This window comes from Macaca mulatta, chromosome 18 (genome assembly GCF_049350105.2).
Source record: "Macaca mulatta isolate MMU2019108-1 chromosome 18, T2T-MMU8v2.0, whole genome shotgun sequence".
Classification (NCBI taxonomy): domain Eukaryota; kingdom Metazoa; phylum Chordata; class Mammalia; order Primates; family Cercopithecidae; genus Macaca; species Macaca mulatta.
In genome coordinates this window covers 56,633,217-56,650,361 of record NC_133423.1, presented here as the reverse complement: position 1 = coordinate 56,650,361, position 17,145 = coordinate 56,633,217, and the positions used below count along the sequence as shown (strand labels likewise).

General features: G+C 44.5%; 1 pseudogene; it reads left to right on the top strand.

Annotated features, from left to right (window-relative positions):
• Nucleotides 1-4,443: 4,443 nt before the first annotated feature.
• On the top strand, nucleotides 4,444-6,495 carry LOC709024 (nuclear receptor-binding factor 2-like; annotated as a pseudogene).
• Nucleotides 6,496-17,145: the final 10,650 nt, after the last annotated feature.

Sequence of the window (17,145 nt, the reverse complement as noted above, 5' to 3'; positions counted from 1 at the left end):
CAGAAGCCTAGGACTAAGGCCATTTCCAAGTACTCAAGCTGACTATACTGAAATGCCCCCACTAGGTCGCTTTAAATACCTAAGAGTAATAGTAGACCACTTCACTCATTGGCTTGAAGTCATTCCCCTCCCCAGCACAACAGCTAATAATGTGGTTGAAATATTACTAGAAAACATAATACCTTGGTTCAGGATAGTAGAAAACATTAACTTAGGCAATAGAACTCATTTTACTGCAAATATCATTAAAGGGCTTACTTAAGCTTTAGAAATTAAATGGAAGTATCATACCCCTGACATCCATGCTTGACAGAAAAAATAAAAAAGATGAAGCAGACTTTAAAGAATCATCTAACTAAGTTAATTTTAGAAACTCGATTACCCTGGACTAAGTGTCTCCCCATCACTCTACTCAGGATCCAAACTGCCTCTTGAAAAGATGCTGGTGTATCCCCTTATGAAATGCTCTATGGGTTACTATGTTTAAGTTTCGCTAGTGATATGCCCACTTTTGAGACCAAAGATCAATTCCTTAGGAACTATATACTTGGTCTATCTTCTACCTTATCTTCCCTTAGGACTAAAGGTCTCTTAGCACAAACCCCGCCTCTTGAGTTTCCAGTCCATCAGCACCAGCCCAGAGACTACATCCTCATTAAGAGCTAGAAAGAAGAAAACTTAAACTGTCCTGGGAGGTACCATATCTAGTGCTCCTCAACTAAAACTGCAGTCCAAACCGCCGAGAAAGAATGGACCCATCACACCCAAGTCAAAAAAGCACCACCCGCTTCAGGGTCATGGGCCGTAGTCCAAGGGGAAAATCCTACCAAACTAAAACTAAGGAAAGTTTAACTCTCTTTCATCTATTCTATTACTCCTTCTTTCCTTGTTCTGTTGCTAGCCATCTCGTTATTAATGTAACTAAATCAGACCCACCCAAGACCATAACCTTTGATGCTTGTTTAGTTATGCCTTGTGGGGATTTCCAAAGCCAGAGACAGCTTGCAGCAGCAAAAAAAATCTCTGCCCCTCCATAGCAGATGCTTCTAAATAGTTTAGGAACTTATTTTGTCATACTTGAAAATATGTCATTTGAACCACTGAACGTCAAGACTGGATCCTGTCAGAAGATTTCCCACTATCAGTTCTAAAGCCCTGTATCCATTTTACTAAAGAAAGTGCCCTTCCCAATTGTCAACATAACCAATGTAACCCAGTACAAATTTCCATCATCATCCCAACTCTTCAAGATTCCTCCCCGACCCTAGACCATTTTTATGGTCTGAGAACAGATGTAACAAAAAAAGACCCCAGAGGATTTTTTGATTTGCACCTCATTACATCCTCATCCCTCACATCTCCACCTCTATCCTCTTCTAAACCTGCTGACCAGACCACTGTCTCTTCACCTAATGACAAAACCAAAGTAGCTATGGTAGAGGTTAAAAATGTAAAACAAACACTGGCAATTGAAACAAGATACCAAGATACAAATGCCTGGATGGAATGGATTGAATATTCTGTTCACACTCTAAACAAAAACTGTTACACTTGTGTGCACTAGGCCCAAGTTGTCCCCTTTCCACTTAGATGGTCTTCTGACCAACGGGGCATGAGCTGTATGGTAGCTCTTTTCCAAGACCCCACAGCCTGGGGTAATGATTCTGTTGAATTCTCTCTCTGCTAATCCCTGAAGTTCAACACCCTGCAGGTCAGCCCCCGAGGGCTATCCAGCCTCCATCTCCAGATGCCAATTTTACTTCATGTCTCTCACAACAGGGAGAAAATTTGGCATTTCTTAGAGACGTAAAGGGATACAGTGAGCTTAAATCTTTCCAAGAGCTTACCAATCAGTCTGTCCTTGTTCATCCCTGAGCTGATATATGGTAGTGTTGTGGTGAACCCCTACTGGACACTCTGCCAAGTAACTGGAGTAACTGGAGTGGCACCTGCATTCTAACTCAATTGGCCATCCCTTTCACCCTGGCAATTCTTTTTTTTTTTTTTTGAGACAGAGTCTTGCTCTGTCACCCAGGCTGGAGTCCAGTGGCACGGTCTCCGCTCACTGCAAGCTCCACCTCCCGGATTCACACCATTCTCCTGCCTCAGCCTCCTGAGTAGCTGGGACTACAGGCGCCCACCACCACGCTCAGCTAATTTTTTGTGTTTTTAGTAGAGATGGGGTTTCACCATGTTAGCCAGGATGGTCTCGATCTCCTGAACTCGTGATCCGCCTGCCTCGGCCTCCCAAAGTGCTGGTGTTACAGGCGTGAGCCACTGTGTCTGGTTCACCCTGGCATTTCATCAACCAGAAAAGGGGAAACCACAGCACTGTAAAATGAGAGAGGCCCCTCATGGATCTTTCAACTTTCATGTCTATATAGATGCAATTGGAGTCCCACAGAGGGTACCTGATAGATTCAAAGCCTGAGACCAAATAGTGGCAGAATTTGAATCATTATTTCCATGAGTCACTATTAATAAAAATGTAGATTGCGATAAACTACATCTATTATAACCAACAATGATTTATTAATTACACTAGGGATACTGTCAAAGGAATAGCTGAACAATTAGGCCCTACTAGCCAGATGGCTTGTAAAAACAGAATGGCCCTAGATATGCTATTCACAGAAAAAGGTGAAGTTTGTGTTATGATAGAAACCCAATGCTGCACCTTCATTCCCAGCAATACAGCCCCTGATGGAACAATTACAAAAGCTTTACAAGGTCTTACCTACCTATCAAATGAATTAGCCGCAAATTCTGGGATAAACAACCCTTTCACAAGATGGTTAGGGAAATGGTTTGGTAAATGGAAAAGACTCATGGCCTCTATTGTTACTTCTCTAACAATTGCAATAGCTGTGTTTATTCCTGTTGGATGCTACATCATACCCTACATTTGTAGACTAGTCCAAAGACTTATAAAAACAATTGTTACCAGAACCTTCCCTAGTTCTTCCCAATCCTATACAAATAAATTCTTTCAAGGCCGGGCGCGGTGGCTCAAGCCTGTAATCCCAGCACTTTGGGAGGCCGAGACGGGCGGATCACGAGGTCAGGAGATCGAGACCATCCTGGCTAACACGGTGAAACCCCGTCTCTACTAAAAAATACAAAAAACTAGCCGGGCGAGGTGGCTGGCGCCTGTAGTCCCAGCTACTCGGGAGGCTGAGGCAGGAGAATGGCGTGAATCCAGGAGGCGGAGCTTGCAGTGAGCTGAGATCCGGCCACTGCACTCCAGCCTGGGCGGCAGAGCGAGACTCCGTCTCAAAAAAAAAAAAAAAAAAAAAAAAAAAAAAAAAACAAATAAATTCTTTCTCCTGGAAAAACAATAAAGTCAAGTCAGGTTAGATAAGTTTGAAAAAAAAATGTATAAATTCAAGAGGGGGAAATTGTTGTTAAGAACAAATAGCTCCTCTTCAAAGGGTTTTGGTTCCTGGTTCTTTGTTCTATTCTAAAAGGTAATTGTACCCATTCATCTGTCAGCCCTCCCTAACTCTGTTGTGCCCAAACACCCCAAGATATACCGTACCCATCAAATGCCCACTCTTGCTTCCTTTAATGATGTCAACAGTAGCCAACTGGAATTAGCCTCGATTGTGTGGTCCAAACCCAGCCTGCAGGGGGAGGACATAGGAACAGGATCTGCATTAGGGATAAAAAAACTCCTGCTCTCCTTTGTTTTGCACACGCTCCCTTGCCTCTGCCTTGCATGCAGAAAGCACCCTTGCGACACCGAAAATTTGTTTCTAACATAATGTTATGCCAGCATCAGGTTGAAAAGTAAGCCACATTATATAGGAATAAATAAAACCCGTCCGATGACATTTTACGGGGGCCACCAACTCCACCTTGCTTCTAACCTTTAAGCTGTCCTGTTCATTCCTGGGTGTAGGCTGAACTAACTTTGGGAAGGAATTCAGTTCATGGTTTGACTCTGAAACAAAATTGATAATAGCCCTTTCCCGAAATGATCCCCTTCTTGCCTGGTGACCAGTCGGTCTTTGTAGAACTAGCAAATTCGCTACAAGATTTAAAATTACAGTTTAGGGGTCATGCAGCCTCTGGCTGCAAGAGTCCAAACCTCCCCAAATTGCTCCTGAGGATAACATCACTATTGTAAAACCTGAGATCAATGTTTGAGATATTTTGCAGACCCTGCACTCAGCTGACACCACCCAGATCAGTAATCTGGCTCAATCAGTTCTGTCATCCCACCCAGGAGCAGAAAACAGCAAGAAAAACTCACTTTGACTCTCTTATGATTCCATCTCCAACCTGACCAGTCAGCACTCCCTGCTTCCACAGCCCCTACCTGCCAAATTATCTTAAAAAACTCTGATCCCCAAATGCTCGGGGAGACTGATTTGAGTAATAAAACAACTCCTGTCTCCACACAGCTGGCTCTGCATGAATTACTGTTTCTCCATTGCAATTCCTCTGTCTTGATAAATCAGCTCTGTCTAGGCAGTGGGTAAGGTGAACCCACTGGGTAGTTACGAAAGTAACCTCTCCCTCGCTTTGTTTCTTGCTACATTTATAGCTACCTATTTGCTTGAAAATTCCAAATGCTAATCTTTAAACAATCCAGGCAAGAAGCTGAGATGGCAGTTGCAATTTTCCCCTTTTTGAGAAGAAATCAGTGCATGGTTAACCCATAACCCAATCCCTGCCAAGATAAGGCCAACCAGGCCTCTAGATGTCCATTACTCAAACTAGCCATCAGAAAACGGCAAGCAGTGCTGCACCCCAGACCACTTCTGTGCATGGTTTCCATGCAACCTTTCCCCTTAAAGTCCTTTTAGTGGCATAGCGCCAAAGGAGGAAGTGGTGAGGTTGTTGCCTGCTCTGTGCTCACCACTGGCTCTTGGGGCGCAGAGAGGGGCCGCAGTCTCCATGGCTGCCTCACGCTCCCCTGCAGTCCTCTCCATGTTCCCTGGCACCACCCCTCCCCTTCCTAAGGCCGCCACTTACCCCAGGGTCTATGGAAGTAATGGAAAGACCCCTCAACCTGGCTCATCGACAGAGCAGATGAGCAGACCCGTTATTAGCAGCAGGCAAATATGAAGAGGCTATTTCTTGTCACAAAAACGCTGCGGCCTATCTTTCTGAGGCCATGAAGCTGACACAATCTGAACAGGCTCGGCTTTTACTGGAATGGCAAAGGAATAGCTCCTCCTCATCCAAGAGAGAAGGAAAAGGCCCCAGCGTGAAGAAAGATCAAAAGCCCAGCAGAACACAAAGGATGTAGTCGCCCATCTTTAGGCATCTCACAAACCCTCCGCAGAGGATGCAGAGGGCCAGAGCCCCCTTTCTCAGAAGTACAGCCCTTCCACAGAGAAAGGCCTGCCTGAGATTCAGGGGATCTTTGACAGGGACCCAGACACCACTACTATATTTACTTCAGCAAAAGAGTGAGCCAGCAGAGCCATGTGTTGGAAGCAAAACCCCAAAAGATGACAAAACAATTATAGAGGAGCAGGCATCCAAAATTGCAGATTTGAAGAGGCACGTGGAGTTCCTTGTGGCCGAGGATGAAAGATGAAGGAAAGAAAATAAACAACTAAAGGCTGAAAAGGCCAGACCTCTAAAAGGTCCATTAGAAAAGGAGCTGGATGTAGATGCTGATTTTGTAGAAATGTCAGAGTTATGGCGCTTGCCACCACGTCCAGAAACTGCTACAGCCTCCTCAACCTAGAAGTTTGCAGAAAATACCGGGAAAGCCAAGGACATTTCAGTTCCCGATTTCCTCCCTTGGATTTTTCATCTCCAGAACTTCCCTTTAGGGAGCTCTGTGAGGATATTCTGAAAGGATTTATGAATGATTAAAATGGAAAGTCACAGAAGAGGGAAGAAGAGGAAATAATATAGTAATAGTCAATCCAGCAAAAAAAATGAAAAGGGAAATACACATAGAAGGGTCATTCCGGAAATGCTTCATCTGGCGGACTGTGGGAGCAGAGGCATCGCCAGGACTGGGGAAACAGTGTCTCTGTGAAATGCGTCGCATATCTGATTCACTGACTTGAGCTCATGATTCCAACTTGGCAGACACTGAACTCGTGGAGGTTCAGTTTCTCCTGATACAAACCAAATGCCTACCTGGAATAATTTTTTTCAAGCAACAATTATTTTTCTTATGTTCAGGGTTAAAATGTATAAAAGTATGTTATGCATAATTGCTCTGTAATGCCATAAATGATCATGCAAAACCTAAATAATATGGTGGCCTGAGGGGTTCCCTTATATTTGAAACATGCTTTCTATCATGCATTGACTGTATGCATCTTGTTAATGCACATTTTTTTTGTTTAAATAAGGTGTGTAAGAGACACACCCTTCTAGATGAAACTATATGTGCCACACTTTGCACTACTCATAATGATAACCTTAAGACTATCAGGAGAAATATTTCAATTTCTACTTTATGAAGAAAGGACCCAAATTATCATGCTTTTAAAACAAATTACCAGTTTACATAATTAATCAGGGTGCATTTGTTTATTGTATAATGCATCACTTGAAAATACCAAGGAGGAATTACCCTTTGGTTTTAATGATGTAAGAGTGGAAATAATGCTAGTTGGCAGTATTTGATTATAAGAAATCAATAAAGTAATTGTGTGGGTTTTTTTGTTTGTTTTTTTAAAAAAAGGTTGAGCGCAGTGGCTCATGCCTGTAAATCCCAGCACTTCGGGAGGCTGAGGCAGGCAGATCACCTGAGGTCGGGAGTTCAAGACCAGCCTCACCAACATGGAGAGACCCCGTCTCTACTAAAAATACAAAATTAGCCGGGCGTGGTGGTGCATGCTTGTAATCCCAGCTACTCAGGAGGCTGAGGCAGGAGAATTGCTTGAACCTGGGAGGTAGAGGCTGCAGTTAGCTGGGATCACACCAGTTCACTCCAGCCTGGGCAACAAGAGTGAAACTCCGTCAACAAAACAAAAACAAAAGCAAAAAAACCCTTTAACCAGCTTGAGGTCTCAAAACAAAACAAAAACAAAAAACCAAAAAAACCTCAAGCTGGTTAAAGGGTTTTTGTGCTTTTGTTTTTGTTTTGTTTTGAGACAGAGTCTTGCTCTACTGCCCAGGCTGGAGGGCATTGGTGCAATCTCAGCTTACTGCAACCTCGGCCTCCGTGGTTCAAGCAATTCTCCTGCTTCAGTCTCCAGAGTAGCTGGGACTACAGACATGTGCCACCATGCCTGGCTGATTTTTTTTTTTTTTTTTTTTTTTACATTTTCAGTAGAAATGGGGTTTCACCATGTTGGCCAGGCTAGTCTTGAACTACTGACCTGAGGTGATCTGCCTGACTCGGCCTCCCAAAGTGCTGGGATTACAGGCATGAGCCACCACACCTGGCCCCAGCTTGAGATTTTGAGATGGCTTTTAGAGACTTGAGTCTGGCCATCTCCCAAGCCACTAGCACTTGAATAAACCTGCTTTCCTTTTGCCAATCCTCACTTCTCACATATCTGGCTTTTTGAGTGGTGAGCAGCTGAACGTGAGCTCAGTTACAGAATAACACAATTGTTTTGAGATAATTATCCTTGGCTACAAGGATCAATAACAAGGGGTGGGGGGCACCAGTCTGAGATTGGACAGGCAGTTGCTAGACAGAAGTCCTTGCAGAAATATATTTTGTGTAAGGTTGTGATGGCCTTTGTGCAAGTTTGTAGTTTTTGCATAGTCTTTTGTGATAGTTCTTATTAGGCCTACAACTATGAGAACCCTCTCTTCATGGCTTTCCCTGACTCTATTAATCAGGGCTTTGTTTTTTTTATTTTTATTTTTTTAACGCAAGTGACTCCTTTAATTCTGACGCCTTTCACAATTGGCTACTATGGACATACTATTGACTGATCAGACTGTGATGCTAGATATTGACTTATAGATGATTGATAAGTTGTAAATGATTTCTGTCTATTGGTTATGAATTTCTTACCCTGTGGACATTTACTAATTCTGTTCCAAATTTAGCAATCTCATCACTGAATTATTTCTTTCACTGGTGGCAGTATACGTGGATTTCATTGAAAATCATTTTATTGCTTAGGCAACAGACTTGGGCAGTGTTTTTCAACCAGTTTATGCAAATACTCAAACTAAGCTCTAATAATGGTCACTCCCAAGACGATCTGAGCATTCCACCTGCAGAAGACTTAAAACACTGTCAGACACCTGAGGATTTTCTAAAGCCCCCACAGGTACTAATCTCAGCAAGGGCGGTAGGAACAGCTATTTGCATAACTCACATTTCCCAGGTTTAGAAACTTATTGATTTAAATATGCAAAAAAGCCTGGGGCAGGGACTGAGTAGGTGTGAACGACAGCCAATGGCTCTGCTTAGCATCAATTAGCATTTCAAAAAGTGTCAAGTTGCTGGAAGACCTTTTTATAATTGCTGCTAATGGGGGGTTCTAAAGGCAGCAAAGGAACTATCTGGGTGCAAATCTCATACAAGAGAAAGGTATCCAAAAAGGGAATGTGGGAGGTGAAGTGAGGGGTGGGGTGGGGCTTCAACAATAAATATGAAAAGACACTTACAACGTCAGATTTTGGAATCCTTAAAGCTTGGTTTTCTACAGAACCTCTTGAATTTTTTATTCACAGTGGATCCTCAGTGCCAGGGTTGGCCACTTGCCTTTAACATCCCTGTGGGTAATGCAGAGACCGCTGCAAACACTAAAAAAAAAGATGGCTTTCTGTTGCCTGCTGTCATTTGATTGTACTCTTTTAAAGAAAATAGAGCCCATCAGCACAAAATCACTCCCTTCTCATTACTGAGGATATTTTCCCTTTGAGCAGTTGAGGGTAGGAGATGGCAGGAAGTTGAAAAGCTAATATGACTTACCTAGTGTGGAAATAAACAAAAATCACCTGGATGAGAGCAGCAGAGGGAGTCAGCCACAGCCACCATCATGGTCTTGGGCAGAGACTCCAAGGCAGGCAGGGAGTGGGGATGCTTGATAGTGGAAAATGGGAGACTTCAGGTGGGCTCTGACTGAAGGCTGTTGGTGTAGGAAAGTGGAGGTTGGCTGACTAGGACTGAGGACTTCCATATTGTTGCCAGGTAGAATGAGGTCCAGCTGCTTGTTCTTGTGATCCAATAATGAGATGCAGACAGACTGGGAAAGAAGGGAGTTTATTATTGAGCTGTGTTATTTCGGCAACCAGTTACAGGGAGAATGTGAGAGTAACTCATCAGACCAACTCAAAGTTACAAGTTTTTTCTAGTGCTTATATACGTTCAGTACATCTACAAGCCAAAAGCCAAGGTGTTTCACTCTATCTAATCTTTAACTAGGGTCCAGGATCTAGTCAATTACTTCAGAGCTTTGGAAAGATGACTTAATCTAAAGTGGATCCTGGTACCAGGTGTGCAAGAATGTCTCCATTATTTTAATTAAACTCTGAGATCTGAGAAAGTCCAGGAGGTTTCTTAATGAACTTGTTTTTACATTCTAGCCTTTGTACTAAGTTTAACTTATGTTAAACTTAATTAATTAAGTTAACTTATGTTTAACTTATACATTTACGAGAGCTACAGGAAGGTGCTGGTGAAGGCTGATTGCCCTGGTTACTAATGGAGACCCAGCCTACCACAATGTGACTGCTTGCTTTGGTGTGCATATTTAGTTGTCTCTGGTTGGTACCAAATTGGGGAGGAGGCAGGGATAAAACATAGGGAAGCCACAGTCAATGTCGAGTGCTGACCCTCCTGGGCTGGTTGCTGCAGAGGTTGCGGGTCAGAATTCCACTGTCTTATATGGTCTGGCCATTGTCTGCTTGTATAGTCTGTCTCCCACCAGGTCACATTAATCATAAAAACCAAGAGGAAATGACTTGTTCTCGGATCATGGCAAGAGCCCCTACAAATCTGGAGCACAAATGACCACCAGTTTAGGAACACCTACTATTATGCCTGAAACAGCACTCAGGGGAGCCCTTGATTCTTCATCCCACTGTCACCAGGAAAGTGGGCTGCTTGGCCAGACGCCAGTAGCAGTTAGATGAGCTAACTTGCTGGGCTAGTGTAGTAGTCCGTTTTCACACTGCTGAGGAAGACATACCCGAGACTGTGTAAATTATAAAGAAAAAGAGGTTTAATGGACTCACAGTTCCACATGGCTGAGGAGGTCTCACAATCGTGATAGAAGGTAAAAGGTATGTCTTACATGGCAGCAGGCAAGAGAGAATGAGAGCCAAGCAAAAGGGGTTTCCCCTTATAAAACCGTCAGATCTCATGAGACTTATTCACTACCATGAGAACAGTATGGGGGAAACTGCCCCCATGATTCAATTGTCTCCCACCGAGTCCCTCCCATAACATGTGGGAGTTATGGGAGCTACAATTCAAGGTGAGATTTGGGTGTGGACACAGCCAATCCTTATCAGTTAGGGTCCAAGGGTCTGAGGATGCTCGGCTGCCACGATGCCTCTCCTGGGCTTCTTGATCAGTGGGCCTCCAGACGTTTCCTTTGGGGACTTCTTGATCAAACACCACATTCAGTGGGGACATCCATGCTGTGGTCAGAGCCAGGAGTGGTCAAGATGCATGTGTGGTGGGTCATGGACTTGGGAAGGGCAGCCATAGGACCTAAAACCTCACCCCCTCAGGATAGCCTGCTGACCCACCCAACCCAGAGGCCTGGGGCCCAAAAGACTGGAGACATAGCACAGGAAGAAAGTCTAGAATAAAAGACTGATCAGTCAACAGAAGGAATGAACCAAGGAGAGCCAGAAAACCAGAATGACTTGCCGTCACCACAGTTCACTAAGTTGGAACAGAATCTGTTTTGGACTGCAGCTCAAGCTGCTCACAACCACATGATAGAGGATGGAGGAAGTGCCCTCAGCAATGGGTGGTCACAGTCACCCAGAGGGTCAGACCACCCAAAAGAGACCTCAAGTCCCTTCTCACTCTTTTCTCCAAACAGAGGAACCCTATTGTTACATTGTGGCTGTTCGGCAGACTGTCTTTTTTGTTTACCTCTATTCTTCCTCTCCTAGAACTTTTGCAGGGGGCGGCTAGAGAAGAAAAATGGGAGGTCAGTGGAGGCCCTTGCTGGAAACCCATCTTGGGTGGTGTCTGTTTGCCCTTCAGCTTAAAGTAACCTGGCCCTAGAGGCTAAGTGGAAAGAACTTTGTGTTTAAAGTCAGGAGATCTGGGTGTCAGATGGCCCTGGCTAAGGCATTTAAACTCTCCCTGTTTATTTTAGAAACTGCCAAAATTAGGGATGCATCCCTGTTTGAGCCCGGTCATGCTCTCCTTCTTTTTATTGCAATGTGATATAAAGCACGGGACTCCGAGAAACAGGCAGCAGACAAAGGGTTTCATTCTCTTATTCGCTATGAAAGGCAAGTTGTATAAAGTCCACACCTGGGTGCTCCTTCCTGCCTGAAAATGGGATTCCACACCTGACTAAGTGCCCCAGAGCTGGCTCAGTTTACTTGTCTCTGGGGCAAAAAAACAGAGAGGGCTATGACTGAGACTGTATCTCTGCCACCTTTCCTGGGGTTAAGGGGTCCTGGACACTTCTGTCTCTTTCTTCAGGGCAGAAACTCTGGGTTAAAAGTGACAAGTAACCACAATGTTCTTCCCTCACAGGGTACACAGGAATACAGACTTCCCCCTAATCCTGACTAAGAATATTATTCAACACACAAGCATGATTTTCAAACAAAAATGAAAAATTTACCAGAAATTTGCAAAATTGCAAATACTTTTCCTTGTTGCAGATACACAGTACATGTCCTGGAAAGGAAAGTGTTAATCTTCATATCCCTCACTTTAAAGAGACAACTGTTCTATTCATCCCATCTGTTGCCAATGAGAAGGGAAAATCCTTGATGCCATAAAGGAAAAATTTCTCCCAAATTCTCTGATGGTTAATACTGGGTGTCAACTTGATCGGATTGTAGGATACAAAGTATTGATCCTGGGTGTGTCTGTGAGGGTGTTGCCAAAAGAGATTAACATTTGAGTTAGTGGGCTGGGGAAGGCAGATCCATCCTTAATCTGGGTGGGCACAATCTAATCAGCTGCCAGTGCAGCTAGACTATAAAGCAGGCAGAAAAATGTGAAAAGTAGCCTCCCAGCCTACATATTTCTCCTGTGCTGGATGCTTCCTACCCTCAAACACCGGGCTTCAGTTTTGGGACTTGGACTGGCTCTCCTTGCTCCTCAGCTTACAGACAGACTATTGTGGTACCTTGTGATCATGTCGGTTAATACTTAATCAACTCATATATATATGAGCAAATGCAGAACCCCTGCGTTGGCTCCCTGGAGATGTATATATCCCATTAGTTTTGTCTCTCTAGAGAATCCTGACTAATACAGATTTTGGTACTGAGGGTGGTTCTAGAGGAATAGAATATTAAGGATGGAGTCCTTTCATTGGTTTTGGGGTTCCTAGAGTTGACTGCTTAATATGATTGGCCCCAAAAATGCTGCTAAGAACTCTACTTCTTAATAGTATGGAGAACCCTGATAGCCCTTGTCATGAACTGTTTAGAGAGTTATGCAAAATAAATGCATTTGACACTTCTGAGTCACTGGTTGTGAGAGGCAAGGAGTTTAGTGACTCTATACATAATACCTTTGACCATATATGGAGAACTAAGAAACATAATGAAGCTGGCTGGTTGTTCCTAAGTTCACTGGACAAATTGATGAAAGAAAATTATGAACTCAGGGATTCTGTCTCCTGGCTTCAGAAGCAGATACTGAGCCTCAAATCTGCTAAGATTGCCCTGAGTCAGAGTCTTACCTCCTGTAGAGAAAGAGCTGAATGAGTGGAAAAACAGACACAAGCTCTTATCATACGAGTAGCTGACCTGCAATGAAAGATGCGTGCACAGCCTTGCCTGGTGTCTACTGTTAAAGTGAGGGCATTGATTGGAAAGGAATCAGACTCCAAAACTTGGAATGTGAACATGTAGGAGGAGCCTGATGAAGCTGAGAACACTGAGTTTGTAAACTCCGATGAACCTTTTTGCCAGAAGGAACAGCTACCCCATCCCCAGTACTGGCAACATCCCCTCCCTCGCCCATGCTGCCATCAGCCTTTCCACCTTTGTCTGAGGAGATAAACCCTGTGCTGCCTGAGGAAATAGTGATTGCCTCCTCTGGGGCAGCTGCCAGGCAAAATAATGTTGATTCTCCTCAGGAGCCACCCCCAACACCCTTGTTTGCTTCTAGATCTATAACTGGAATAAAGCCCCAGAGGGCCCCTAGAGGTGAGATTGAGATTGTGACCCATGAGGAGGTGTGCTACACTAGAAAAGAACTGTTTGAGATCTCTAATTTATATAAACAGGAATCTGGAGAATAGGCATGGGAATGGATATTAAGGATATGGGATAATGATGGAAGGAACATGGAGTTGGGTCAGGTTGAATTTATTAATTTGGGCCCACTAAGGAGGGACTCTGCGTTTAATGTTGCAGCTTGGGGAGTTAAAAAAAGCTTCTAATAGTTTATTTGCTTGGTTAGCTGAAATATGGGTTAAAAGGTGGCCCACTGTGAGCGAACTAGAAATGCCTGATCTCCCTTGGTTTAGTATAGAGGAAGGGATCTAAAGGGTTAGGGAGATTGGAATGGTGGAGTGAATTACTCATCCCAGCCAAGGGGGTCCAGAAGATATACCCTTGACCAATGCCTTGTGAAATAGATTTGTGAGGGCAGCACCTGCATCTTTGAAGAGCCCTGTAATTGCTGTTGTATGTCAGATCTAACAGTGGGAACTGCAGTCACTCAACTACAAAATGTAAATACAATGGGAATAATTGGATCCTGAGGTGGCAGGGGCCAAGTGGCAGCACTCAACTGTCAAAGACAAGGAGGGCATAGCTATGTAGTGGACAGCAGAGACAAAGCAGCGATCAGAATAGTCTGACTCATGTAGTGCTCTAGCATTGGCTAATTAATCACAATGTTCCCAGAAGTGAAATTGATAGGAAGCCTACTGCATTCCTACTTAATTTATATAAGGAGAAAACTTCTAGGTCAGATGGACAAAAGACTAATTTTAATTATAAAAACAGGATCACGGCCCCTCAATTTCCAGACTTGAGCAAGTTTACGGACACAGAACCCCTTGAATAAAGAGGAGGCTAGGTCCCCTTGAGGAAGGACTCCACTACACTACCCACAGTTTATGCTGTTAATCTTTCTCCCACCCTTCCCCAAGGAGCCCTCTGGCCTTTTGCCAGGGTAAATATGCACTGGGGAAAAGGAAATGATCAGACATTTCAGGGACAAAGCTGAAGGTGACATTGATTCCAGGGGACCCAAAACATCATTGTGGTCCTCCAATTAAAGTAGGGGCTTATGGAGGTCAGGTAATTAATGGAGTTTTAGCTCAGGTCCAACTTACAGTGGGTCCAATGGGCTCCCAGATTCATCCTGTGGTCATTTCCCCAGTGCCCGAATACATATTAGCATAGACATATTTAGCAGCTGGCAGAACCCCTGCATTGGCTCCCTGATTGATAGAGGAAAGGCCAAATGAAAGCCATTAGAGCTGCCTCTACCTAGAAAAATAGTAAATCAAAAGCAGTGTCACATCCCTGGAGGGGTTACAGAGATTAGTGCCACCATCAAGGACTTGAAAGACACAGGGGTGGTGATTCCCACCACAACCCCCTCAGCTCTCCTATTTGGTCTGCGCAGAAGACAGATGGATCTTGGAGAATGGCAGTGGATTATCATAAGCTTAAGCAAGTGGTGACTCTAATTGTGGCCACTGTACCAAATGTGGTTTCATGGCTTGAGCAAATTAACACATCTCCTAGTACCTGCTATGCAGCAATTGATTTCGCAAATGGCTTTTTCTCCATTCCTGTCCATAAGATCCACCAGAAGCAATTTACCTTCAGCTGGCAAGGCCAGCAATATACATTTACTGTCCTACCTCAGGGGCATATCAATTCTCTGGCTTTGTGTCATAATCTTATTCAGAGATACCTTGATCGCTTTTCACTTCCACAACATATCACACTGGTCTATTACATTGATGACATTATGCTGATTGGATCCAGTGAGCAAGAAGTAGGAAACACACTGGACTTATTGGTGAGACATTTGCATGCCAGAGGATGGGAAATAAATTCGACTAAAATTCAGGGACCTTCTTCCTCAGTAAAATTGCTAGGGGTGTGGGGCCTTTGAATATATTTCTTCTAAGGTGAAGGATAAGTTGCTGCATTTGGCCCCTTCTATAACCAAGAAAGAGGCACAACACCTAGTGGGCCTATTTGAATTTTGAAGGCAACACATTCCTCATTTGGGTATGTTACTCTGGCCCATTTATCGAGTGACCCGAAAGGCTGCCAGTTTTGAGTGGCATCCAGAAGAGAAGGCCCTGCAACAGGTCCAGGCTGCTGTGCAAGCTGCTCTGCCACTTGGGACATATGACTCAGCAGATCCAATGGTGCTTGAGGTGTCAGTGGCAGATAGGGATGCTCTTTGGAGCCTTTGGTTGGCCCCCATAAGTGAATCAAAGCAGAGGCCTTTAGGATTTTGGAGCAAGGCCCCCATCTTCTGCAGATAACTGCTCTCCTTTTGAGAGACAGCTCTTGGCCTGTTACTGGGCTTTGGTGGAAACGCAACATTTGACTGTGGGTCATGTCACCATGTGACCTGAACTGCCTATCATGAACTGGGTGCTTTCTGACCCATCTAGCCATAAAGCGGGTTGTGCGCAGCGGCATTCCATCATCAAATGGAAGTGGTATATATGTGATTGGGCTTGAGCAGGTCCTGAAGGCAAAAGTAAGTTACATGAGGAAGTGGCTCAAATGCCCATGGTCTCCAATCCTGCCACCCTGCCTTCTCTTCCCCAGCCTGAACTGATGGCCTCATGGGGAGTTCCCTATGATCAGTTGACAGAGGAAGACAAGACTAGGGCCTGGTTCACAGATGGTTCTGCACGATATGCAGGCACCACCGAAAGTGAACAGCTGCAGCACTCCAGCCCCTTTCCAGGACATCCCTGAAGGACAGTAGGAAGGAAAATCTTCCCAGTGGGCAGCACTTTGAGTAGTGCACCTGGTTGCACACTTTGCATGGAAGGAGAAATGGCCAGATGTGTGATTACATACTGATTCATGAGCTGTAGCCAACGGTTTGGCTGGATGGTCAAGAACTTGGAAGAAGCATGATTGGAAAATTGATGACAAAGAAATTTTGGGAAGAGGTATGTGGATGGACCTCTCTGAGTGGTAAAAAACTGTGAAGATATTTGTATGCTATGTGAGTGCTCACCAGTGGGTGACCTCAGTGGAAAAGGAGTTTAATAATCAAATGAATAGGATGACCCGTTCTGCAGTGACCACTCAGCCTCTTTCCCCAGCCACCGCTGTCATTGCCCAATGAGCCCATGAACAAAGTGGCCATGGTGGGAGGGATGGAGGTTATGCATGAGCTTAGCAACATGGACTTCCACTCACCAAGGCTGAGCTGAGTGCCCACCAAAGCCACTGCTGCGTGCCCAACTTGCCAGCAGCAGAGACCAACACTGAGCCCTCAATATGGCACCATTCCTCGGGGTGATCAGTCAGCTACCTGGCGCCAGGTTGATTACATTGGATCTCATCCATCATGGAGAGGGCAGAGGTTTGTCCTCACTGGAACAGACACTTACTCCAGATATGGGTTTGCCTATCTTGCATGCGATGCTTCTGCCAAGACTACCATCCATGGACTCACAGAATACCTTATCCACCATCATGGTATTCCACACAGCATTGCCTCTGACCAAGACACTCACTTTACAGCCAAAGGAGTGTGACAGTGGCCTCATGCTCATGGAATTTACCAGTCTTACCATGTTCCCTATAATCCTGAAGCATCTGGATTGATAGAATGGTGGAATGGCCTTTTGAAGTCACAATTACAATGCCAACTAGGTGACAATACTTTGCAGGGCAGGGGCAAAGTTGTCCAGAAGGTTGTGTATGCTCTGAATCAATGTCCAATATATGGTACTGTTTCTCCCATAGCCAGGATTCATGGGTCCAGGAATCAAGGGGTGGAAGTGGAAGTGGCACCAATCACCATTACCCGTCGTGATCCACTAGCAAAATTTTTGCTTCCCGTTCCCGCAACATTACATTCTGCTGGCCTAAAGG